At 37.8% G+C, this 11,878-nt stretch overlaps 1 non-coding gene and 1 pseudogene across 1 annotated transcript; both read left to right on the top strand.

Annotated features, from left to right (window-relative positions):
- Nucleotides 1-2,127: 2,127 nt before the first annotated feature.
- LOC131176137 (small nucleolar RNA R71) lies at nucleotides 2,128-2,234 on the top strand. Its single transcript, XR_009146263.1, has one exon. It is a non-coding gene; the product is annotated as a small nucleolar RNA R71 (small nucleolar RNA).
- A 5,111-nt stretch (nucleotides 2,235-7,345) lies between these two features.
- On the top strand, nucleotides 7,346-10,648 carry LOC131175853 (metalloendoproteinase 1-like; annotated as a pseudogene).
- Nucleotides 10,649-11,878: the final 1,230 nt, after the last annotated feature.

The raw sequence follows: 11,878 nt of genomic DNA, 5'->3' as shown, positions 1-11,878 counted from the left end.
AAATTTTAGGTCATTTGGGCCAGTCTGAGAGAGAGAGTTATGACCAAATGAACACGTACTATTCATTTGGTCATTTTCTGGGTTGGCAGTGTTTGGTCATCCGGGTTTGGGTAGAGAATTGGTCATGATTTTGACAGAATTTGGGCAGGGTTGCTTCTTGAAAAATGAAGGTTTGGATGTCCCAAAATACCTCCAATTGGCCTCATACCAATTGGAGTCACACATTGTCAGTGAGGGTTCAACAAACACACTGGACTCATTGAGTCCCAACCTATAGAAAATTTAACACTCTCAAAATTCAATCTCCTCTTTCTCCAAACTCCAAACAAGTATACATGTCACTTCTATTAGCATCAATCTCAACACAATTAGTTCAAATTCAAAAATGTCACAAAATCCTCAATTTCAAGTGCACAACCCTAATTTCAAACATCAAATTTATATATATAACCATGAAATCAATTTTCACATATAATACCTTGTTAATTAACTTCCCTAACTAAACTAAAACCAACAAAATCCATCATTTTCATGGTTCCTCTAGGGCTGTTGAATTCAAGGGTTTCTTTCCCAAATTTTTCTTTTTAATTTCATGTAAATGTTCACTTGGTTTAGCATGATTTTCATGCTTAAAGAAGAGATTAAGAGTTTTGAGCACTAACCTTTTTTTTGTAACTTATTAAACTTCACTTTCCTTGCTTTTTTTTGGTATCTATAGCTTCCTTAGGGTATGGGGAGTATTTTTTGTGAAGTGGGCTATGGGTTTTGGGTGGATTAAGCTTGAGAAATCAAGCTTGGAAGCTTGACAAAAATGGTGAAAAGGTGGGGGGAAAAGTGTGTGCCGGCCATGGGAGAGAAAGAGAGAGAGAAGAGGTGGAGAAGAAGCTTATGGTTGGTGGCTTTTGTTTCTATTGTCTTATATATTTATTTGTTTTTGTGTACTTTAATTCTTTTAAATGCCATAAGCTTTTCTTTTCTCTTCTTTTCTTTTCTTTTTTTTTCTCATTCTTTTCCTAATTTATTTCATAAATTTTAATTTATGTTAATTATTTTATTCTCTAAATTTTTAATTTGACATTTGGGTTAAAAATACCTCTGGGGGTGAAATGACCAAAATGCCCTTCATAATGCATATCGGGTTATTTTTATTATTTTTGTACCAATTTATAAATCCTTTAAACTTTGATTTATTTTTCTCTAAATTTTTCCTATATTTTTTTAATATTTATTTCTTCAATTTACGCCTCCTCACTATAGTTTAGGTGTAGTTCCAGATATTTTGACTGTCCGAACAGACTTTAGTTGTCGGAACAGTAAAATGTACGGACTATCTATGGTGAAGGCGTTACACATATGGAGTCTGATTATCAACTTCTTTCTCACTCCGCAACACTATAGCACTTGCATTTTCTCTGGGATTCATAACTGTTTGTGATGGAAGCTTTCCAGAACCTTGAGCTTCAAGCTTACTCACAAACAAAGCTAATTGACCAATCTGCTTCTCTGTTTTTTGAATGCTATTTCTGGTCTCCTGTTGAAACTGTTGTGTATTGCTAGCCAAAGCCTTAACAATTTCATCGAGTGACATACCTTAATTTGAGGGAGGAGGAGGTGGTTGATTCACTTATGCTCTCTGCTTCTGATATCAGTTTTGTACTGGTTGATTCCCATAATTCAAATTGGGATGATCTAGCCATCCTGAATTATAAGAATTAGAAAATGGGTCATACCTGCGTTGTGGTTGTCCAAAATTTCCCTCTTGCATTAGCATGTTACAGTGATTCATCCTCTTGTAATGTAGGACACATGTCATTAGCATGACCCGAACCCGAACAAATTCCACATACTTTAACTATTTACATGTTCCCTACTGCCAATTGCCTCACCCAAGAAGTTAAATAAGAAATCTGTTTCTCAAGGTTAGATGTACTTACCTCATTAACCTTCTTAGGTGTGTGATCCATTCTCATTCCAAACTGCTGAGAGTTTACTGCCATGTTAGCAATCAACCTCCTTACATCTTCTGGTGTCTTGTCAACCAAAGCTCCTCCACTAGCAGCATCTATCATATTGTAGTCCATTAGTAAAAGTCCCTTATAGAAATACTGAATCAAAAACTGCTCACTTATTTGATGATGGGGACAACTTGCACATAGCTTCTTAAATCACTCCCAATACTCGTACAAACTCTCTCCATTGTACTGCCGGATGCCAAAAATTTCTTTTCTTATGTTAGCAGCACGAGAAGCAGGAAAATTCTTCTCCAAAAACATCTGCTTCATCTCATTCCATGAGTTAACAGATCCAGAAGGAAGGTAATACAACCAATCCTTAGTTGTGCCTTCCAGTGAAAAAAGGAAAGCTCGAAGCTTAATCTGCTCCTCTAAAAATCCTTGAGGTTTCATGCTGGAACACGCAATATGAAATTCCTTTAAATGCTTATGTGGATCCTCACCTGAAAGACCATGAAACTTAGGCAACAAATGGATTAGTCTAGACTTTAGCTCAAAAGCAACATCTAAAGTAGGGAATTGAATACATAAAGGCTGTTGGTTTAGATTAGGGGTAGCCAACTCTTTCAAAGTCCTAGCAGCCATGTTTTCATTTTCGAAATTTGAATCCGAGCCTAATTCTTTTGGAGAATGGACTCTTTCAGATGTACTCGGAGCTTGAATTAGGTTAGCCTGCTTAGCTAATTTTCTCAACTGTTTAGCTGTTTTCTCTACTTCTGGATCAAAGAGCAACTCACCAGATCGAGAAGTTCTTGTCATAAACAAAAAGAACCAAACTATTAGAAAATAATGGAATTTAGCCTAAAGAGGGTGGGGCCAATGAATCCTACGCATTGATTGGTTTTCTTCAGAACATCGTTTCCTTTAAAACAAGTATAGAACGCCCTCCTAATTCAACCAAAATTCTGTCAATGAATAGTAGCACCATAATTTTAAATCGCAAACACGAAAATAGCAACACTTCACAAACAGAGGTAATAACAGAATATCCTAATACTAAAAACACGAAATCTAATAAACTTTTAGTCCCAAGCAACGGCACCAAACTGACAGCCAAATTAAGGTTTCTTCAAAATGAAGGTAATGTTTTTTAATCTCATTTTGTTTAGGAGAGTTTAGTAAATGATAGTTGAATAATCTTATATATGGTTTGGTTGGACGGTATGAGAATGTAATGTTAAAGTTAAATATGATATTACTTAAAAATTCTTATTATGAAAAAGAATATGTGCATTTTGTTGCTATATATTTTGAGATTTGGCTACAATTATTCTCAATCTTAAAGGTTTTATGTGGTATAAATTAAAATGTTTGAATACAATTATCAATTAGAGAAAAGATTTGGCTTTTTTGTCAAATTAATATTTGATATTTATCGCAGCAAAATGACTTATATTTATGGAGTAATTATACAATGAAAACTTGCATCTGTTTGCCAGCTCTTGTTGATGTGGCAAATTTTAATGTTGGAAGAGTTACAATGGATGAAGAGAGTGAAAAGAAGGCTTACTAGCTAGCCTATTGCAACTTTGATATTGCCTTAGTGGCAAGTGGACTTATATTCTCTTATTATTTTTTTTTCAATTTTTTTTTTAGTTTTGAAGGTTTACATCAAACCCCGCTTATTATATGATCTCTATTAAGATTTTTTGTAACACCCCTAATTTTTAAATTTATTATTTTGTGGAAAAATATTGATATTTTATTTTAATTAAATTTTGGGAAATTATTTGAGATTTTTCGGGTTTTAGAAATCGGGTTCGATTTTCTGAAAATATAAAACTTTGATTATTTTTAAAAATTAATTTAAAGACCACGTGGCAAAACTAAAAATATGCTTGGACTCTATGAATTTTTCTGAGTTTTCTAGAATTTTTTCAGAATTTTTGAGCCCCGTTTTCGGTCCCAAGGCAGAGTAAAAAATTCAAAATTTTGTATCCTGAATCGAATCGGCATAATCAAACCGGACCGGAGAGGACCGATCGAATCGGACCGGCCTCCTTCCTTCTTTTCTTCTCTTCCCCGAGCGTCCCGACCCTTCTTCCTCTCTCTCCCGTTTTCTCTCTCCTCCCTCCTCCCCATGCCGGCCAGCCACCGCCCCAGCCTCCCCACCTCGCCGGCCTGCTGCCTCGCCCTTCCCTGCTCGCCGGCCACCGCCTGGAACGCCGGGAAAGCGCTTGCGAAGACACCCGATACTGCGTATCGGCTTCAACTTCCCGATCAGAATCTAGCCGATCTGACCACTGTTTGGGCTTGGTCTTATTTTAAACACCATCTACACCTCGAGAGCTTTCCATAGACACCAAGAACACCAAAATCCATCGAGCGGTTTGTCCAATTTTTATCTGGGAAGTTTTAGCCCATTTCGACTTTTGGGTTAGATTTCTCGCAAACCGTGAACCCCACGAGAAAACCGAGAGTACCAAAGCGCTACACTCGTCGAGACCTTCGCGGCAATATAAATTTCAAAATTTTTCGACACCATTTTTCGGTGAGTCCCACAAAACTTCGTATTATTTTTCTGAGCATTAAATGAGCTTAGAAAATTCCGTAAAAATTATATACTAAACCTCGTGTTGTGGGCTTCGTGTAGGTACCTTCAATTCGCAGAAATTCGACGGTTGCTCAGGCCTGTGAATTTCCGGCCAGACAGACAGGCTACCGAAAAAGTCTCGAAATTGGGTCGAGATTTTGGCTACCCCACCATTGTTAGACGCCCCGAGCGCATTCCCGAGATCGAAATCGGCATAGGTAAACCCGAACCTTACTTTTCTTAATTTTCTAGTGCTTGAATGGGATTAAAAATCCATAAAATATTCGTGATAGCTTAGAAAATTATGATTCTTTTTGCATTAGCTTAGTAATATTGCTAAGGATCGCGGGGCAAAGTTTTATAATTTTTAGAGCTTCTTTGGGTAGTTTTTGCAAAAAGAGTCAATTATAAGGACTAAACTGTAATTTTATATCGTGTGATTGATGACTGTTTGGATGGGCCCAAGAGGGGCTGTGTGATGTGATTGAGTTATGGATATATGGTTTGTGGATATAGAAGTGTGTTTTAAGCCTTTTTGTAGGTTGGGTAGGTCCTAGGTATAGGGGAGACTCTGCCAGATTTTCGGCGCGACTTTGGACATCTTTGGTCTTTTCTTAGTTTGTATTGAGTCAAATGTACTAAATAATTGTAATAAAATTGTCAGGTGAGCCGGGACAGCCTTCCTCCTCCGCCCAGTCGCCATAGTGACTTTGGTTGAGTCTGTGAGTAAAATATTAATTTTAATTGTAATTTTGATATTATTATATGTTCAAGCATGCCCATGCATCACTTATAAATATGTATTTATGTAGTTAAATACTAGGCACATTTTATATTGCATTAATAATTGTTAAAGTGCCATGGATGTTATTGTGGTAATTTGGAGCAGTGTGCGTGAGTTGGCGTGCGTGTGGTATGGTGTTAGCTATGGACAGGACGGGTAGACACGGCTTGAGATCTTCGTTGGGACCCGATCCTTCGGGGTAGACACGGCTTGAGTTCTTCGCTGGGACCCCGATTTGGTTTATTAAGCGAAAGTCTGACTTGAGTTCTTCATTGGCACAGGTTGGATTAAGAAGGCTGTATAGGGGATCAGCTCCCATATATGTATTGTTTGATATTATCGGGTGTGTGAGTGCTCCAAATTACCTTTTTATTGTTATGATATGAAAATTATGATGATGATACATTTCACTTCACAGGGTGCATTAGCTTTAGATAGCTATAGAGATTATGGTTAAAATTGATATTTTACTTTCTGAGTCGAACGCTCACTCCTGTTCAATATTTTTCTATGCTACAGGAGGATTATGTTTGTAGTTAACTGCTTTTCTCCTTCGAGTCATCTATTCATGTTTGTATAATTCTGTTAACTTCTAGAATTCCGCATGTGTTAGAAATATTTATTTGATTTGGGTCTGTAATATAATTACCATGTTGGACCTGTAAACTTATTATATGCATGAATGTTGGACTGGATGAGGAAGCTGAGCTCCCATTTATTTTTATGACATTTGAGTATGTGGAGGGTGAGCTGAGCTCCCCAATTGATTATATATTGTGTTTACAGGTCGGGTGAGTCAAAAACTCCCCGTTAAAAGGTCCATTTTATGGTTGAACTCTGTCTAGTTGAATTTTTGAAATTGGGCCCAAATGGGCCTTAGAGTTGGGTTGAGGAATAGTTAGGCTTACTATGGGCCTTAGAGGCTTTAGGCTGGCCCAGGTCCTAGTGCCGGTCCGGCCCATAGGTTGGGTTGTGACAAATGTGGTATCAGAGCTTAGGCTCCAGATTCATAGGGAAAATTGTCTAAAGTGTTAGGAAGAGTCTAATAGTAGTCACATGCGGAAAATAGGGTCCACATTCATCTTGCATTGTCATCTTTGCTTCTAGTTTCTACTTTATATAATTATGTGTAATATGTCATTTTGAAATTTTTATGGGCTAATGCTATTGAATTTCAATAAAATGCGTAGAAGCAGGAGAGCTGCCACTGCATAAGAACCAGATGTGCCAGACAAGGTATCGGCACAGGATGAGGTGCCTGCCCCGAGGAGGCAGGGTAGGAGGTCTAGAGCTGCTCCAGTCGAAGAAGCGGTGCCACGATCTGAGATCGGTATTTTATGGCACAGGGTCCCATGGACCCAATGGCAGCTACTCTAGCTGGTTTGTAGAGTACCATCGTTATGATGGCTCAGTATATGATTCACCCCCACGGCGTGTGATCCACGCACCAAGAGGAACCTTACAAATAGATAATCAATTTCAAAAAGTTGGTGCACAGTACTTATGATGTGTTAGATGATGCCTATCGGTTTTGAATTCCTGAGACAGCGAGAGCGAGTTCTGATTGGTGATAGGAGACTCATAGAGTGTGTGCAACATGTCATGGGGCCTATGCCTAGACAATGGATGAATGACTACATTTTACCTCGGATGGAAGGTTTGTCATGGACCCAGTTTGTGGAATTGTTTATCAACCGGTTTGTACCAGAAAGTTTCAGAGATCAAAAGCAGTGGGCCTTTGAGGCCTTAAGGCAGAATGGTAGGTTTATAGATGAATATGCTATAGAATTTCTAGAATTGAGCAGATATGCCCCTACAATAGTAGCTACAGAAACTATGAAGGTGAAGAGGTTCCTAAAGGGGCTTGACAGGAGGTATGCAAACCTGGCCATGATGTCTGATCAGTCTTTTGATATGGTAGTTGATCGAGCCCAATAGATTGAGATTAGCTACACCGGAGATGATAGTGGAAGAGCAAAGAAAAATAGAGCAGAGAGTTCTTCAGGTGTTCTCCACATGGGTGCTCCGAATAGCAGAGGCCAGAGTAATTACAGAGGAAGAGTAGGAATAAAAGGAGTGGTTTTAGACACAAATTTCGAGGATTCAGACATGGGTATAGATCCAGCAGTTGTCACAGTTCAAGGTATAGCAGTTCTGGGTCAAGTTCAGGATCCTCCCTTACGCCTTGTTCACAGTGTGGAAGAGGACATTCAGGACCTTGTTTGATGGGTTCAGGAGTATGTTTGAGTGTAGCCAACAGGTCACTTTGCTAGGGAATGCCCGTGTTCAGCGAGCCACAGATGAGGTCACAGGGTTCTGTTGTAAATGTTCCTCGTCAATTGTATCCTGGTGCTTCCAACATGGCAGGTAGTCAGTTCAGTGGCCAACAGGGCCGAGGACAAGGGGGATGTGGATTTGGAGGCGGTCGGAGGTAAAAGTCGATGCCGAGTTACGCAACCCAGGGTAGGGGTCAAGCTCGGGTTTTCACCCTGACCCCACCAGGATGGTTAGGCTTCCAAAGCAGTTGTGGTAGGTATTCTTCTAGTCTGTTCCTATGAGGCTCGTGTTTTAATAGATTCGGGTGCTACGCACTCATTTGTCTCCCTAGTGTTTACCATGAGATTGGGTAGAAACCTACAACTTTATAATGCCCTTTGTCGTAGCTACCCCGCTTAGTGACAACATAGATGCAGATATGGTTTTTCTGGATAGCCCAGTAGTAGTGGATGGAAGAATCCTCCCAGCAAACTTGGTTCCTCTACCAGTAATGGATTTCGATGTAATCTTGGGAATGGATTAGTTGGCAACTCATTATGCCACTTTAGACTCCAGGAACAAAAAGGTGTATTTCCACATACCTAGTGTGGAAGAGTTTAGCTTTGATGGTGACAGGAGCGTGGCTCTATATAATTTGGTGTCAGCAATTAGTGCTAGAAAAATGTCAAGGTGTGGATGTCAAGGGTATTTGGCATTGGTGAGAGACACATATGTAGAAGGTGTCAACATGGAAAATGTTCCTGTTGTCAGAGAATTCATGGTTGTCTTCCCTAAGGAGCTTCTAAGGTTGCCACCAGGAAGAGGAATAGAGTTCTGCATTGATGTTGTGCCGGGTACAAACCCCATATCAATGCCGCCTTACAGGATGGCACCAGCAGAATTGAAAGAGCTGAAGGAGCAACTATAGGAGCTTTTGGACAAGGGTTTCATACGTCCGAGCACTTCAACCTAGGGCGCTCCTGTTCTATTTGTGAGAAAGAAAGATGGGTCATTGCCATACCTATGAGGTTCATTTCTATTTTTTGTTTCTAATTTTCCTATAATGATGAAGTTGCTTAAATTTATAAGAGAAATAAAATTAATGAAAATTTATAAAGAGTAGAAGAAGGATCATTATGGGGTATTCATTGATTTAGAAAAGATTCATGATTGAGTACTATGAGAAAAGTTCTTTGTGATAAGTACTACTCATACCAAACACATGAGCAACACAAATTTTCAAATTTCTCTATTAAATGGTGTGAAAGGACAGAAAAGCGAAATTGTCAAATTTCCCACACTTTGTCGGTCAACAATCGTTTATGATTTCTGTGTTACCCATGAAGCATGGCAAGTAACTCCATCATCATTTAGTCAATCAACTTTAACTTAAATGGTATTGGAGTAGTTTTTAAAACTGCAATACCTTGATTTCAATCTTCATCTAAAGTTTGATCAATCAAAAAATAAAAATTTCATCTTTGAAATTAAAAAGAAAATTTTTATTAAAATATGTAATTATTTTAATTACTTACACCCATCAGGCTACAAATTATAAAAATTTCATCCCAAACATGTAAGTTATGATTCATATGTGTTTGTTAGGGAATTAAAAACTTAGTTATGATTCATATGTGTTTGTTAGGGAATTAAAAACTTAAATAAATATGATTTTGCATAATGTATAAAGGGAAGGAAACAATACCACCAAACAACCATTAAAGAAGAATTATTTTTTCCTATATATATATATATATATATATATATATATATATATATATATATATATATATATATATATATATATAAGTAGATAAGCTATTTTATATTATATGGACAGAACTCACATATTCTTTCTTAGATCCAGTATATCATAAACAAGATGAAATATGTACAGTGAAATATACATGTAAAATAGGTGAGACTCATGTATTTATATTTTCCACTAAGAACAATTGTGAATGAATTGACCAGAAAAACATTGAAGTACACGTCAAAATAAGCTGAACCGTAGCATGAAACACATGTATATATCCTTGAGCTATATAGTAAGTTTGTCTATAAATAGCAACAAAACACTAGCCTGAACCACTACACCAAGAGATTAAGCCATTCGTTACTGAAAGAACTGTAGCAATGGCTCCCAAATTCTTTTATCTTCTTACAACCTTCCTCCTACTGCACTTTTCAATCCAGCTCTTTATAGTTTAGTCTGAAGGACATGAGGGGAAAACTCTCAAATTTCTTCAAAGCCTAAAGGAAGTCAAAAAGGGCCAATATGTTGTTGGCCTTAATAAGGTCAAGAAGCACCTCAGGAAATTTAGATATTACCCAAGTGATGATACCAATAATCTAACTGACAATTTCGATGACCTTTTGGAGTCTGCGCTCAAAACTTACCAAAAATTTTTCAAGCTGAAGTCAGTGGAAGTCTTGATTCTGCTACCATCAAGAATATGATGATCCCACGATGTGGAGTAACCGATGTCACCAATCTCACATCCTCATCAAAACCAATAGCGACCACCACAAGTAAAAAATGTTCCACATGGTTTCACACTATGCTTTTCTTGAGGAAATGTGAAGATGGCCATCTTCTAAGTATCAACTCACCTCATGTTTCGCTCTGGAGTTCAAAACCCAAATGAGGCAGACATGAAGTGCGCTTGTTCATGAGCTTTTGAGAGATGGGCAAGTGTTTCCCAATTCACTTTTAGGAAGCACCTACGGGTTTGAATCTTGATATTGTGATCGGTTTTTATAGAGGTGATCATAGAGATGGAGATGCTTTTGATGGGCTTCTAGGAGAGGTCTTTGGCTCATGCATTTTATCCCCAAGATGGAAGATTCTATTATGATGCAGATGAGGATTAGAGTAGTAATCCCAATATGAACCAATTTGACTTGGAATATGTGGCTGCTCATGAAATTGGTCATCTTCTTGGGCTTGCACACAGTCAGGATTCAAATGCCATTATGTATTCAATAATTCCAATAGGAACTATTAAAAGGGAACTCACCCAAGATGATATTGATGGCATACATGCTCTCTACCCTAATTAATCAACCATAATCTTTGTTTTACATGGAATAATCAAAGAGAAATTAATTCATGTGGTCATGTTTAATTACCAAATATGAAAGGATCTTAATCCCTATATAATGGATATTATATTGTGCTTTTCATTTTTCAATTATGAATAATATGATGAAAGCATCTTATTTATTGTATTTTATTCTACAAGTAAATGGAAGGCAAATTATTGAAAAGGGACCCATTGTAGAATTCTTACTCTTATTAATTACTTTAGAGGTTATAACTATACATATATATAACGACTCTTTGGATTCTGAGAGGAGGTGCAAGATATACACTTAAGGTTATCCTAAGTTATTAGAGATAGAGATAGAGATAACAATAAATATGATCTTTTACAATAAGATATCAGTTGTAACTATTGGATAAACCTTATCACACCCCCTTAATCTGAACTGGGAACAGGTCGGATTGACAAAAACTGACAAAGGGCGGTATGTCTTGACCTTGAAACAGCTTTAGTCAAAAGATCAGCCAGTTGATCCTTAGATGCAATGTATCGTATCTGGAGCTGCTTTTTAGATACAAGATCACGAACAAAGTGGAACTCAACTTCAATGTGTTTGGTCCTGGAATGAAATACAGGGTTGCTGGCTAATTTCGTTGCTCTGACATTGTCACACCATAATGTGGAGCAACTAGAGGAAGAAAAACCAATGTCTTGTAAAAGAGATTTAAGCCAAACAAGTTCCGTTGTAGCTGCTCCAACTGACCTATATTCTGCTTCAGTAGATGAGCGGGCAACTGTGGGCTGTTTTCGAGTTGACCAATATACAAGGTTGGTGCCTAAGTATATTGCATAGCCTGAAACAGATTTGCGATCTTCTGGATTTGAGGCCCAGTCTGCATCAGCATAAGCACTAAGGTGAGGAGTGGAAGATTGGCGAAGGAACAGACCATAGTGTTGATTATGCTTTAAATAACGCATAATGCATTTGCAAGCTGACCAGTGATTTTCAGTTGGCTCATGGAGAAATTGAGAGACACGGTGGACGGCATAAGAGACATCAGGTCTGGTTAAGGATAAATACTGAAGTTTGCCGACTATGGTGCGATATAAATGAGGATCAGTTGCCGGATTGGAATTTTGTAAGTGTAACTTGGTTTTGGGACATCTTTGAGTAGCAATACCATTGCAATTTGCCATATTTGCTTCACAAAGTGATCATCAATATATTTACTCCGAGTGAGTAAAA

The sequence above is a fragment of the Hevea brasiliensis genome, chromosome 18, assembly GCF_030052815.1.
Source record: "Hevea brasiliensis isolate MT/VB/25A 57/8 chromosome 18, ASM3005281v1, whole genome shotgun sequence".
NCBI lineage: Eukaryota > Viridiplantae > Streptophyta > Magnoliopsida > Malpighiales > Euphorbiaceae > Hevea > Hevea brasiliensis.
The sequence above is the reverse complement of the archived record's forward strand: the minus strand, read 5'-3'. Positions and strand labels throughout refer to the sequence as shown.